Below are 14,574 nucleotides of genomic sequence, written 5' to 3'. Positions count from 1 at the left end.
CCGTTTCACTTGACTCATGCATGGAAAAGGTCGATAATCCCATAAATCCAGACAGCAGATACACATAATTGCTATTTAAGATGATTAAGCTACGTCAACCGGCCTCTGAAAATAAATCACAATGGGCCTCGATCCGGTGTGGAAACCGGACTTTTGCAATAAGCTGCGTCACGATGAAAAGTGGCCAGTCATGATGAATAGTAGGCTTTGAGGGCTGAATGCGAAATTAAGGGTCAACAATGTTTTCTTGTCTTTGCCAGACTGCTCCAAGCGTGGGTGGATATCCCCGTGTGTGTGCACGCTTCCCCTGCATGTGCACGCCGTGTTAGCATGTTGTTCTGCTGACTCAAAGAAGCCCAAATCTTTCCCCAAACCGTGTCCATTCAGCACTCTCCAAGGCCTTCTTTTCAGGGAATGAACCTCACTTTTCAAACAGCTTCAAAGCCCCTGATGATGATGATGATGATGATGATGATGATGATGATGATCATGATGATGATGATGATGACTGATTAAACGAGTACTGAGGGCTGGTAGATTGGGATCTAAACACTTCTTTTGCCACATCCTCGGTCGTCTCATGATCAAGAAAACGCGGCTTAGAGCAAATAAACTGTCTCTTCGAAGTGTGGAGAAATCAAACTGTACTCAGTCTTTAAGGAAGTTATTATGGACTCTGTTTACTTCTTTTATTCATCGTTTCCTTGAGGTAATAACATTGCACAGAGATGGGGACTCAAGTCACTGTGACTTGGACTCGAGTCGCTGTTTTGATGACTTGTGACTTGACAAAAAATAAAAGACTCGAGACTCGACTCGGACTTGGAAGTTAAAGACTCGGCACTTGACTTGAGGCTGAGAATGGTGTCATGATTGGATCCCTACCCTGTCAGTCAGCCATGCCCTCTCTACATACCTTAGTGTTTATTGGAGAGAATAAACTCACATCAGATATGCATCAACATGTCAGCGGGACCCAGAGTCGTGGTCTTCGGCTTTCATAATCACCATTTTGACGGCAAAAGACGAACAGCTCAGTGCAAGACATGCGGCATCAACATCTCAGACAGCCAGACGACAACTTCCAACTTTGTTCCTCATCTGAAGATCCATTCTGACCAGTAAGTGCTCGTCAAATTAGCTAGTATTAGCCTGTTAGCCTAGCCGGTAGTTAGCTAACGTTAGCTTGATATGATACGGGGTGGACAGGTTGGACACATTGGCCAATGATGTTTACTGACAGTTACTTATATCTTTGTGTTTTCACTTTATTAAGATCAGATTCTGCAGGTAAAACTGCGATAATAAGGTGACTTGACTTGCCCAAGAAAAAATTACTTGAGACTTGCACATGTGACTTGGTCCCACCGCATACTTCTCCTACTACTCCTACTAACTTTAACTTTTTTTAAGTTCCCGGATGCATACTAGATTCTCCTAAATGTTGGGTATGCATCATGAGGTTACTACTCATACTCAAACTACCCAAGATGCAACGTAACGTGACGTCGCCGATCGTCATTTCCTGTCAAAACGGCAGTTTCAAGCTAGCTACAACGAGGGTAGGTTCACTTCCTGTTTTCAAAACAAAAGCACCAATTGTATCGTAATGGCTTTCCCTATGATAAAAGGCAACGGGTATTTTATTTTGTGAAAATAACCGGAAGTGCGTTGCTGACTGCGGATAGCTTTAGTAGCGCCGAATTCGTGGGAATAAAATTGTAAACAGCCGGTATTTTGTCAGGTTTTCAACACGTTGGGGATCTAAACGACTACTTTCTCACCTGAAAATGTTTCAAATGTTGCTAAAGTTTACAGAGTTTAGAGCTTAAGAGAAATCAGCTTCAGGCCGGCTGATTGCGGCTCGGGCAGGAGCGAAATGCATTGTGGGTAAACGCTCTGCATACTGTCTGATCGATCAGTATGTAGTATGTAGTATGCGGTTTCGAACACAGCCATAAAGTCCTGGCACCCTAAGCTGCTGAAGTGAGTTACAGCCTCGGCTTCTGGAGGAAATATCCCAAAAAAGAGCTCTTTATGCTTTAATTCTACGGATGTCCACCGCAGGTGTTTTTGCCTCCTTGATGGATGTTTCAGGTTCACACATCTGATCGTTCTGGTGGCTTTCGCTTCAGATTTCCTCGTATTTTTTCTCTCCTCGCTCGACTTTACCGGGTGAGAGTTCACGCCGTTCGAGAAGCCGGCGAGCGGGACTTCCAACGAGCAGTGGAGGTCAAAGGTTACTGTGTGCTGGTGAACGGAGGCGGGACGGACGGTAACAGTTAAGACGGGGAAATAACAGATTGCAGCACGTTGCTCAGGGATGTCTGGAGGAGTTGAGCAAGAGGGTGAAAGTTCAAGTCTTGAAACTCCATGTCTGGACCCCCTCAGACTGAAGGTGATGACAGAGTCTCTTTGGACCGCTGTACCTCTAACTCTGTCAGAGGGCCTGAATGCCGGTCAAGGGTGCACGTTTGAGACATTTCCTTCTGAAACTGTGGCGCAACAGAAGTTTAAAGCCTTTCATGCTTTAAATTTTGTTTACGCTCGTTGAAAAGATTTCTGAAGCATCAAATTCTTAAAGAACAGAAAAGCTTTTAATTCTCTTATGTTTGGGGGGGGGGGGGGTCTCTCGAGCCTCCTTTTAGTCCTTTTGATTTAGGAGGATTTTCATTAAAGCCTGTGAATATCCTGCTATTAAATGCTCCACTGTTCCGTCTTAGAGGATAAAACTCAACAATTACTATGCAAATTTACCTTTTATTTACATTTTTAATTGAGTCGACTTAGCCTGAACTGACCCCTGAGGGTGCAGCACTGAAACAGCAAAGTTTCTGCACACAAAGAGGGTCAGTGTTGGTAAATAAATATCTTGAGACTCGGGCCCTTACGATCACTGACCAAGTTGGTAACCTTAGTGTGTTGATAGAGAAAACTGGGCTGGACTTTCTGGATTATGAATCTGAGCGAGTGGCCACGACTTGTGGAGTCCCCCAGGGGTCAATTCTTGGACCTCTTCTGTTTAACTTGTATATGCTCCCTTTGGGTCAGATATTCCAGAACTTTAACGTCAATTATCACAGTTTATGCAGACGATACACAACTTTATGTGTCTCTGTCACCATGGCGACTGCAGCCCAGCAGACGTACTGTGTCAGTGTCTGGAGGAAGTAAACACCTGGATGAGAGAGTTTTCTACAATTAAATGAAGACAAAACTGCAAATATCCTAACTACAATATACCTATATAAATATATGCCATATATACACTTCCTAAATATCTAGATAAATATATAATCACAAAAATAAATATATACTGCACACATATCCTTGTAAATATAAATGTAAATATGAATATATATATAACTATCCCCATAAATAAATATATACATATACTAATTAAATTACAATATAACAATTAACCCAATTCTATTCATATATTTATATATATTTTTATTAATATATATATTCAAATTATTTTATTTTGTTTCTCTTTATATTCTTTTATGTATTTTTAATGCCACTCCCTGCTGCAATACTTTTATTTTATGTGAAGCACTTTGAATTGTTTCGTACATGAAATGTGCTTCACAAATAAATTTGATTTGATTGTGTTTTTTAATGCATCTGTATGGTTTTTAAACTCTTATGTCTTTGTTTAACCTTTTTAGTTTCAATCAGCCCCCCTTAAATAAGTATTTGCTGTGTGACACCTGCATTAGAAAGCTGTTTTCAGTACTTTTGCGTCCGTCGTTATTCGATTAATTGTGAATAAATGAGTAAATGAGTGAATGCTTTTATTTTATGTGAAGCACTTTGAACTGTTTTGGACATGAAATGTGCTACACAAATAAATTTGATTTGATTTGATTTGATAAAGTGGGTGAAAAAGAGGAGAACCACCCGGATTCTTCAGCATCCGTACCCTCCCGGCAGCTCAGGATCACCTCAGAAACGCTGACAGAAACTACCCTTCCTTTGGCTCCTCTGAGAGATGCGGCTTGTCCAGAAACCAGAGGAGTGAGACAGCCCGGCGCCACGTTAGCGGCTTCAGCGTCTAGACACAGCCAACAAGCCTCCTTTTCTCCGCTCTGTAAAACATGGTGCACGAAATAAAGCGCAACTTTATATTGCGCTCACACGCGGTGATGTCACCTCGCTGCTGCCAAGAAACCCGGCGGCTCTTGTTTGTGTTTTTTGTTTTCAGGCCAAATAAAGTCTGACAAACTCTCGATTGTTTTCCCTCTTCCTCTTCCGTTCCTCTCTTTTCTTCTTCTTTTTTTTCCAGCCCCTCTTAACTTTTATCTGCACTTGTTACCCCGGCGGCGCACACACTTCTTTTACCCCACAGCTCAGAGAAAGAGGCCTCTGTGTTCCGGGGACAAAAGCTCCTCTTTCTCCGGAGAGGGAGCCGAGCTTCCGGTTGAAGCTCACTGTGTCGGAGGGGAGAGGAAGGGCAGACGACGGGCCAAGAATACGACATGTAGAGAAAAAACTGTGTGTGGGAGTGTGGATATTTACGTCTAATCTGTGTTTTCAGCCCTTTTTATAAGTGTGTGAGCCTGAACATGGGTGCTGTGGGTCTCCACGTCTTGTTTTCTGGAGCTTTCCACCCCGGTGTGTGCATGCGTTTGTGTGTCCGGGTGGTCCATCGTCAGTTTGAGGGCAACAAGTTTGTGTCAGCCTGGTGTGAACCGGTTAACCAGCCCTCCCCTCCCCCACCGTAAGACTGATTGGTGGCCAGGGAGCCAGCTCAGTTCTCACCATTTAATGCAGGGATACAAACACCAGGCTCTCTGCCTCTCTTTCTCCTTCCCACCCATTCATTTATTTCTTTCACTCCCAAACAGGAACTGTGATCTCTCTGCTCGTTTCCCATTGTCTTTTCTTGTTTTCGCACACATCCGCTCGCCCAGTTTTCTCTTCCTCGATACTTCACTTGCACCTCATCTACAGATGATCAAACAACAGATGGAGATGCTTTACCCGTAAACTACAACAGGTTAAGAAGCAGGAACGATCCCGGATTCAACCTTTCGTGTGCTAATTTTCAGTAAAGTTCTCCCAGTTTTCACAAAATTCATCATTTTGACTGAGATACTGTGCACGTGAAAGGTTAAACGTGCACCGAAGTGCCCATTGTGACCTATTATCTGTCCAAATATGTGTAAATTTGCATAATTCTTCAATAAAGACAGTTAAACAACCTAAACAACTGAGAAAAACTGAGAAAACTTTGAATAAATATAAGCATGAAATGTTCATTTAGACATAAACACACTCTCAATATTGATTTTACAGTTATGTCTCCTTTAAAAAGTAAGATTTCTGCAGCTTAACTTACATCAGAATGTTCATAGCAATAAAAAGAAGGCAAATTATCTTCTTTTGAGTTAATTATACCAAAAAAAAGACCGTTTTACTTGACTCATGCATGAAAAAGGTCGATAAATCCAGACAGCAGAACACGTAATGTCCAATTAAACCATATCAGGGAGCAGATGTGTGTTTGTGTGCTAATTTTCAGTAAAAGTTCTCCCAGTTTTCACAAAATTCATCATTTTGACTGAGATATTCTGCACGTTTAAGGTTAAATGTGCACCAAAGTGCACATTATGACCCGTTATCCGTCCAAATATGTGTAAATTTGCATAATTCTTCAGTAAAGACAGTTAAACAAATCTGAAATAAAGCCACAAAGTCTGTATTTTGAGTATGAGAGAGATAATAATTGATTAAAAACTGATTTATACTCATAAATATAAGCATGAAATGTTCATTTACACATAAAAAACCTCTCAATATTGATTTTATAGTTATGTTTCCTTTAAAAAGTAAGAATTCTGCAGCTTAACTTACATCAGAATGTTCATAGCAATACAAAGAAGGCAAATCATCTTCTTTTGAGTTAATTATACCAAAAAAAAGACCGTTTTACTTGACTCATGCATGAAAAAGGTCGATAATCCCATAAATCCAGACAGCAGATACACGTAATGTCCAATAAAACCAAATCAGGGAGCAGATGTGTGTTTGTGTGCTAATTTTCAGTAAAGTTCTCCCAGTTTTCACAAAATTCATCATTTTGACTGAGATACTGTGCACGTGAAAGGTTAAACGTGCACCGAAGTGCCCATTGTGACCCATTATCACTTCCCATTCAGCTTCAATCTATGGATCCAACATCATACCCGGACCTGTAAGCAGACAGCAGACAAGGAACTGTTTCCCACAGTAGAAACTTGGATGAAAAGGATGAAAAATTGCATGTCTGAGTGTCTAAGTGCATAATTAAATATCTGAGGCTTCAGGTGATTACTTGCTGCATTCCCTGTAAGTGTGCATGTTTATGTGGTGTGTTAGCATGCACGTGTATGTAGGAATGTTTCTATAGCGCCGTGCTAAGAATGCGGAATGCTGTCATCATGCATGGTTCAACTTATACAAGCGGCGTGCACACAGATGAATAGAAAGGCATACAGAATAAGCCCTGTGGGCAGATCATACAGCACAGTGACAATTCCCTACAATTAGCGTCTTCTGCTGTTTGCAAAAGCAACTGTACGCTGCCATAACTCCTGATCTTAACTGTTCAAACACCTCCTGCACAGACCTGCTGTTAGCTTTGTTATTTCATTCATAATATTAACGTAAAACACTTGACCCTTAAATTAAACGAGCATCCTAAGGCTCCTCTTGTGTTTCTGTTCTACAGTAAATGTCTCCCGTTGCATATTTCTATCCTGCTTTTCATTTGTTTTCAACCTGTTCTCGTTCCCACGGTGGTTTAGTCAAAGCTGGAAGCATCTCCCGAATACACATCGGAGGTCCTTGAAGCAGCTGTTGTGGCATATTTGAAGGTGAGAGCCCAACCTGGCTTATTAACAAAGATACGGGATCTTTATCAGGAGGTGGGAGAGACGGTGGGAAAACAGTTACTTTTGGGTTTGATTCCCTGTGAAACCTACATTCTTCCACTAAGTTTCAAATAGGAAATCACTGCTTGTCGATAGTCTCATGAGATTAGTTTCACTCCCAGATGCTATTTGGGGAAATATGGGAACAAAAATTGGTCTAGTTTAAGCTTGACTTTGTGAATTAAGTGTTTTTCATCTGCAGTTGTGCTTTGAATTAATCAAGAAAGGCGAGAATCAGAGAATTGTGGGATTTGAAGCTTGTTTGCTGCCGTTAATTTAAAACCAGGCTGAACTAAATGAGGGGAAAAAAAACACATCTCAGAGCTGCTGAACAAGATCTTGTGTCACTTTTTCCCACAGATGAATAAATTAGCCTTGCTAACAATGACCAAAGACTGCTGCGATTTATGTGTGTATGTAAAGGAAGTTTGAGCATTTTAAGACCCCGAGATAACCGGGCTGAAAGTCACTCTAAACCTGTTTGCAGACGCTGAAGCACGTGGTGAATCAGACTTTGCGTTCTGCGCATGCTCCAGATGTTTTCCCGGGGTCGTGACCCGGAAGTCAAAGGAGACGACATTCCTGTTGTTGTCGCCGTCAGAAAGAAACAAACAACGCGATGGAGAATGCTCCGTTGGGCATCGAGTTTGTGCAACAAGCAGCTCATCACAGAGCAAATGTAGAGGGACGTAGCTTCATCTGGCTCTGCGTTCTCCATCTTTCTCCAATGCCTGAGTTTGTTGTTGTTGTTGGTGGTGAAAAGGTCAACAGGAAGTGGCTCTATTAGCAACAGCTGGAATGGGTACAGCGCCACCTATCACACCGGGGTATGACACGCTTTGTGCCTCTGATCCCATTCATTCACCGCCATATATCCAAGGAGAATTACCCTCATTCAACTCATTCTGATCGTAATTTAGCCAATAATCCAATCCTTTCAGAGCCATGTGACCCCACTGACTCATACTTGGCACCAGTTTTTGGACCGACTCACAAGTATCCTTAAATCGTGAAAAACTTGGTGGACCAATGTAGATCTGCCCACCTGTGAGACCCTGAGCAGGAGCACTGTTCATATCCTCCACACCACAGTTCTGCATAAAGCATTTGACTTTACGCACTTGAAGACATCTTCATACGCTAAATTTAAACTATTTCTAAGATTCTAAAGTGTGACGATACTCCCTAAATGCATCATAGCATTAACCCTGCACAACGAAAGCAATGCTGAAGGCTTCCCTTCTGAATTACTCTGAAACCAAGCTTGAACAGAGGTGGTATGTGACGTGTTCAGATGCTTTGAATGCACCCAGAGCAGTGTCACCATTTGCCAACATTTACATTATGTCTTGAGGGACGCGTTATGAGCGGTTTCCATGTGGGACGTCTCTGTTGTGCTGGTGGAAGAAGCTCGTTGTAGTCAGCGAGGGCGGAAAGTGGTGATGCGTTGAAGCGGAGCTAATTTGTTTGTGATTGGCAATGAATGAAGTCGGTCCCAGGGGAGATGTGAACACACACAGGGGGACCAGCACACGATATACCGACAATGTGTGCTTTTAAAACCCGTCTCACAACCTCTGTCTGCTGTTTTTGTCCAAAGAAATGTTTTTTTTAATGGTTTTGCATGTTATTTTGGCTTTGTAAAATCTATCAAATGTTCATTAATGCAATTTATAATACAGACTTGACATGAAAGCAATCCCAGAAAATGCTTTGAACATGCAGACTGCAAACTGAGGTCCGAAACCTCAAGCTTTTTGGAGGGAAACTTGCCTTTGATTAGAGAATTACCAGCTAAACGCTTGACTTGGTGCTTCATATTAAGTCTGATAAATGAAAAATAAGGCTGGCATGCTGCGTAAAATCATTTTAAAAACACTTTGTTTGAGTTTGAGGTTTAAAGAACACAAACGAGAGGAGAAACTCCAGACTCCAGAACCACCTGGTGGACCTTCTCACAGCTAATTAGATCAATTGTCAACAGGTTCGTAGCAGGATTGTGTATAAAACAGTTTCCCCAGAGAGACTGAGGCCCTTCAGAGAGAAGGGCAAAAGATTTGAAACATTTCTCAGTATTAGCTGAACACCAACACTGATCTTTAGCCCCTTTAATTCAAAATGAGCCCGTACAGGATGTGGGACTGGATTTACAAACAAATCGCTGATTTCTCTGTATTTATTTTTAATTTACGGAGCCTCCCCACGATTGAGACATCTGGAAAGTGTGGAGCTTTATGCATATAAATTAAGCCAATGAGAACTGGGGGACTCTTTTTTTATTTTGTTTTTTTACTACTGTTGGTCTTGATTTGTTCCCGGTTTGCTCATTTCTCTGCTTCTCTTTTGTATCATCATGGCATGAGAGGAGCCCACAGCCGAAGCTCATTTGCATATTTGAATTCCTCAAGTTACATTTAGCTCGTGCAGCTTCCATCTGCTTTACTCAGTGGCGCCGGCTCGGAGTCGATCAACATGTCGATCCATGCTTTGTTTCTAATTTTCTATCCCTAATAGGGATGATATATTCATATATATCCTCACGATGCTCATGATCCTGCAGTCTTAACTGGGGATAAAGCTTTCTATCAACTATCTGGCAACAAATTCCATCCGTATCAGCGGCCTAAGTCACTTTTAAAGAGACAAACCCTTCTGTTCTTCTGAGATTTACCTCTGGGAAATGCCACTAAACTGTTTCTTCTGTAATCCTTTTTGCCTTTTTCTTGCTTTCGCTTCTTTGCTGAAGTTGATGCAAACATAAAGCGTGATATTTTGTTTCTTAAACGTGTATCCTGAAGCTTCTGCGTATCCAAAACCATCGTTTCCTCCTCTGCCCTCCATCATCTCCCTCTGAACAGTCTCAGAACATTTTTTATGGCTGCTCTCCTGTACAGTAGGACCCACAGTGCAGTGGGATTTTACAGCAAATGGTTCATTATAACACAATAAACATAACGGCTCGTTTAAAAGTACTTGGATACATGTCAAAACGTAGCTGTTGAATCTTATTTTTCCATTCTTACGGTTTGTAACTTTTACTTTAACCCTTTTGGACCTAAAGCTTCTTTTTCTGTTAAACTTTGAAACCCTAAAAAACTTGAGAAATTAAACCTTGACATTTAATTGTAAATCATTGCATTTGTTCATCCTGGAAATGATGCTGACCCCTCAAACTGCAGGGTTAAATGCTCTTTATTGCTGCGCTTAAGACTTTAATATCATAAAATGTATCTTGGAAAAAAGCCAACATTTTTTATCTTATTTCTCGTGCAGATTCCAATCTTTACAAACTCGCCTACTTTCCACTGAAAGGGACGCAGTATATCAAACGTTTTTTAACAGGCATCTCCTTAAACAATCTGTTCACATATTCATCTGTAAATAACCCATTTCTGGCTCTATCAGTGCTCTATCAGTGCTCGTCTTCCATATTTACTGTCGAACGTTAGGAGGTGAGGTTCATTTTACCTGAAGTTTAAATCTTGATGTTTCGGGGGATTAAAAAGCAGGATTTGGATGTTTGCATGTCTGGTCTGTTTAAAAGTAAAACCTAATTATTTCACACCTTTGCCAGGTGTTGGACATTCATCTGACTGTATCTTCCATACATCCTTCTCTGCTGCATCTGTTCCTAATAGGGCTGGGCGAGTTAACTCATTATTATCGCACTAACGTGTCAATTATTTAACGCCGATAAATATTTTATCGCGCATTAACGCAGGTTTTTTAAATTTTTTTAAATTAAAAAAAAATTGTTTTGTGCCTTTTTAATGGATAGGAAAATTCAGAGAGACAGGAAGCAGGGGGAGAGAGAGGGGGAACGACATGCAGCACAGGGCTGTCCGATGCGGGACTGGAACCGGGGCCAGCAGCAGCGAGGACTATAGCCTCTGCACATGGGGCGCCTGCTCAGCCCACTACGCCACAAACCACCCCCCTGTTTTATTATTTATTTTGTCAGTTTGTCCTAATGATTGCATATAATGCGTTAGATGAAGTATCTTTATCATGCTTATTCGTCGGCTTAATGAATAAGTATAGTTTAATGTCATCTGCATAGCAATGGAAGGCATTTCGTCTCAATGTGTCATAATAGAACTAGGGCTGGGCGAGATAACTCATTGCTATCGCATTAACTCGTTGATTATTTAACGTCGATCAATATTTTATCGCACATTAATGCATTTTTTAAATTTAAATTGTTATTATTATTTTTTATTTATTTTATTTTGTAAAAGTCTGCTGCTCACAGGCTTTTATTTTGTAAAAGTCTGTTGCTCACAGGCTTTTATTTTGTAAAAGTCTGCTGCTGTCTGCTGTGGAACAGGAAAAGAAAGTAATCTGCGGATCCACCAAACATGGAGAAGGGTACGGAACTTTTACTCGGCCATTTTCATGTTAAAGTTCTTCCAGACGGCGGAGTCGACAGAACCAAAGTCATCTGTAAACACTGCCAAGTTGAATTGTCTTCTCAGCGTAGTAGTTCCAGTCTAAAATATCACTTAAAGGCAAAACACACAACTGATAGCAGCAAGTCATTCAAGGAAACAGACAGTGGAGCGAGGCTTCTACATAAAAACTACAGAAAGATGCTGATGTTAAAAGTGTGTTTGCACAACAAATGTTATGGCACTTTCATTCATATGGCAGCACATTTAAAATAAAGCTAAATGCTAAAAGCTATACTACGCTACTTTTGGATTCATTTTTGGATTCTGCGTACAAATGCGATTAATCGTGATTAATCAGGGAAATCATGTGATTAATTAAATTAAAATGTTAATCGTTGCCCAGCCCTAGTTTCTAACGTTCTTTCACAGTTTTGATGAGCGGATGAAGCTCACAGCTTGGCGTCTGCAGACTCTAAAACCTCAGAAGTATCTGCAGAATTGAAGAGCCCCGCGTTGCCAGACCTTGAGTTTTGCATCCCCCTTTTCTATTTTTTTTTTCAGCGAGCGTGCGTGCAGGGGCTCTCCACATCCATTTGGTTATATTTGCATTAATACCGGTCACGTGTGGAGTTTAAAGACAACAGATTTCATCATCGGTTCAGCCCCGTGTTTTCCTTCCGCTGTATGATTGCAGCTTATTGACACATTATGCATCTTTCCACATATGTTGGCGCTGTTCATTGCGCAGCGCTTGCATCGCCCTGTCTGCGCAGCGTGTTGAGGCAGGATGTGTAAGGCTGATGCAAACACATTTAACTCGAGCCGTGGAAACTCAGGCTGTGAACGAAGGAAGCAACTCTGATGCAACCTCTCATGATACCACATCTACTCATCCGTACCCCCGAAGATCCTTGACGGAACAAGTCGAGTGGAAATCCTTTAATGTTATGGCCCCTATTGCTCCTGTTAATCCGTCTGGAATGACACCCACAATAATGCCTTTTTCCCCCGTGCGTGTTTAAAATATTGCAGCAAGGCCCAGAGAGACGAGTTCAGACCCAGTCAGTAGGTGCCACGGACATGAATACGCATCCATCCATCGGACATCACACAGTGCTTCATGGACTTACTTGCACACACACACATGCTCAATGATTAACATTCGCAATTCCCACACCTCCTCACCGTCCCAATGCTCGATGGTGTGTGTATGTGTTGCTTTTTTTCTTTTTTGTGCTGAGGTTTTTCTCCTCCTCTCCCCTAATGTGGTATTTCTTCTGTCATTCTACCCTTATCGAATAGATTTGTCTTGTTAATGCTTCACTAAGAGGAAAACTTAGTCATATTCAAACGGTCTATTAAGACTAAAGGGATGGGAATTGATAAGATTTTTACGATTCCAATTCCATTTTGGATTCTGCTTAACGATTCGGTTCTTTGTCGGTTCCCTTATCGATTCTCATTTGGAGAAAAAGGACAACAAACCGGTCGATTAGCATCAACTTTGTTTAGTTTAGAAGTAACACGAGTCATGACCTCACAAACCCAACAACGGTGAGGTCCACATTGGTCTATCCTGGCCTGGGTAATTTAACTCTTCCTGCTCTGGTGAAAGGAGAAGCTGGAGGTAGAGGTGAACTGGGGGTAGTACCACCAGCCTCTGGCTCTGAGCCAGTCAGGCTCTGTCTCTCATGATTTCATCTAAATGTAATGCCTGAGAAGGCATTCATTTAACCTTAACCGTTACTAACAGCAGCTTTTACAATCAGGCAAATGCTGCTAACATGATAGGCAGTGTTTGTTAGTCAGTTACCTGCAGTGTTAGCCGAGGACATGCTAACGTTGCTAACGTTGCTGGGTTCAGATTCACCGACGTTAGTCATTCATTCATAGTTATTGCATGTTGGTAGTATTTCTTCCCTTTGGTGAAATATTCACTTTGCAAGTTGCCCTGTTGTCGTCTTTTTTAGGGATGTGTAACAAAACTTTCGAGCGTTTGTAGCGCTTGGGCGCCATGTTTACTGTTGGCTGCTGGCTGCGCTGGACTCGCCACGCAGCGTTGCGTGGTGACGTCATTCGCGCCCACTGGAATCGATAAGGGAATCGTTTGCAAAATCGTTCTGTTATTAGCTATATTTAAAAATATAGCTAATAACAGAACGATTGATATAATGAATGATAACAAATCTTTAAAAGACTTTCATGCCTCCTCTTAGAGGGAAGTTTATTCGTGTTTGTTAGCTTTTGTTAGTTTACTCAAATTACCTGTTATAGTTATACCAATCTTACTGTTAGCTAAATTTACTTTTGCTCTGTTATAGTTATACCAATCTTACTGTTAGCTAAATTTACTTTTGCTCTGTTATAGTTATACCAATCCTACTGTTAGCTAAATTTACTTTTGCTCTGTTATAGTTATACCAATCTTACTGTTAGCTAAATTTACTTTTGCTCTGTTATAGTTATACCAATCCTACTGTTAGCTAAATTGACTTTTGCTCTGTTATAGTTATACCAATCCTACTATTAGCTAAATTTACTTTTGCTCTGTTATAGTTATACCAATCTTACTGTTAGCTAAATTTACTTTTACTCTGTTATAGTTATACCAATCCTACTGTTAGCTAAATTTACTTTTGCTCTGTTATAGTTATACCAATCCTACTGTTAGCTAAATTTACTTTTGCTCTGTTATAGTTATACCAATCCTACTGTTAGCTAAATTTACTTTTGCTCTGTTATAGTTATACCAATCCTACTATTAGCTAAATTTACTTTTGCTCTGTTATAGTTATACCAATCTTACTGTTAGCTAAATTTACTTTTGCTCTGTTATAGTTATACCAATCTTACTGTTAGCTAAATTTACTTTTGCTCTGTTATAGTTATACCAATCTTACTGTTAGCTAAATTTACTTTTGCTCTGTTATAGTTATACCAATCTTACTGTTAGCTAAATTTACTTTTGCTCTGTTATAGTTATACCAATCCTACTGTTAGCTAAATTTACTTTTGCTCTGTTATGGTTATACCAATCCTACTATTAGCTAAATTTATTTTTGCTCTGTTATAGTTATACCAATCTTACTGTTAGCTAAATTTACTTTTGCTCTGTTATAGTTATACCAATCCTACTGTTAACTAAAATGATCTGATTGATGTTCTGTATCTGTGTTTCTGTGTTTGGTTTTTTGATGTTTTTATTTCTGTATTTCTGTCTGTGTTGTAAAGCACTTTGGATCGCCTTGTTGCTGAAAAGTGCTCTA

This window comes from Odontesthes bonariensis, chromosome 8 (genome assembly GCF_027942865.1).
Source record: "Odontesthes bonariensis isolate fOdoBon6 chromosome 8, fOdoBon6.hap1, whole genome shotgun sequence".
Taxonomy (NCBI): Eukaryota; Metazoa; Chordata; class Actinopteri; order Atheriniformes; family Atherinopsidae; genus Odontesthes; species Odontesthes bonariensis.
The sequence above is the reverse complement of the archived record's forward strand: the minus strand, read 5'-3'. Positions refer to the sequence as shown.